This window comes from Sinocyclocheilus rhinocerous, unplaced genomic scaffold, assembly GCF_001515625.1.
Source record: "Sinocyclocheilus rhinocerous isolate Xijiao unplaced genomic scaffold, SAMN03320098_v1.1 scaffold1694, whole genome shotgun sequence".
Lineage (NCBI taxonomy): Eukaryota > Metazoa > Chordata > Actinopteri > Cypriniformes > Cyprinidae > Sinocyclocheilus > Sinocyclocheilus rhinocerous.
In genome coordinates, this window is record NW_015626863.1 from 744,471 (window position 1) to 745,472 (window position 1,002).

Below are 1,002 nucleotides of genomic sequence, written 5' to 3' on the forward strand. Positions count from 1 at the left end.
ACAGAAGAGCGATAAACAAATTCGTCATGAAAATAATATATGTTCTCTTTGTCTCCACACTTCCCTGCCTCCCCACACATTCATCTTAACAGGATAATAATTTGTGAAAGTCTCTGACATTTGTGGCTAGCTAGCATGGTAATAAACCCCTGGCTCGGAACGTTTTTTAGTTAATTAGAGTCAATCAATCCTAACTTTTGCTCACTTACCGGTGTGAAACAGCAATATAATGAGCAGAAATCAGCACAGTGATTGGAAATACAAATTACAGCTGTTTAAAGGAAACCACACAGTCTACTATGCGGCCAGCGAAGCAAGAGCCTGCTGGGGACATCTTGAAGGGTTTGGTGCCAATTCGATGGGTGCAGTAGGGGGAAAGATATGAGACGGCGATGAAGAAAAAGAGGGGGAGAGAAGCTCAGCAATGCAGATGCTGAAGGACGGATTCAGTCAAACCGCACTGACGGCAATTAAACACGAGTTACGTTTGACAAAATCTCTTTATTAATACTTGCACCGTGACAATAAATGCATACTGCGGAGGGATGATGGTTAGCTTTGGGCCTAACATAGTGTTATATGTGTGTTTTCTCATTACAGATGTCATTAACATGTGACGCTTATATGTAATGCATGTGATGAGGCAGATTTTGATTGGAAGGATGCATGAAGGTATACGTTAATACTTAAAGGGGTCATATGATGCTTTTTTAAAGATCATTATTTTGTGTATTTGGTGTAACAGAATATGTTGACATGCTTTAATGTTCAAAAAACACATTATTTTTCAAATACTGTACATTATTGTAGGTCCTCTATGCACCGCCTCTCTCAAACGCTTAGTTTTCTACAAAGTCCCTCCTTCCGACAAACGCAGTCTGCTCTGATTGGCCAGCTAACCCAGTGCATTGTGATTGGCCGAAAACCGCAAGCACTTGTCTGAAATGTAACGCCCCTTACCATAATCACGAGCTTCATCTTTCAAAATAAATGTAAAGACAG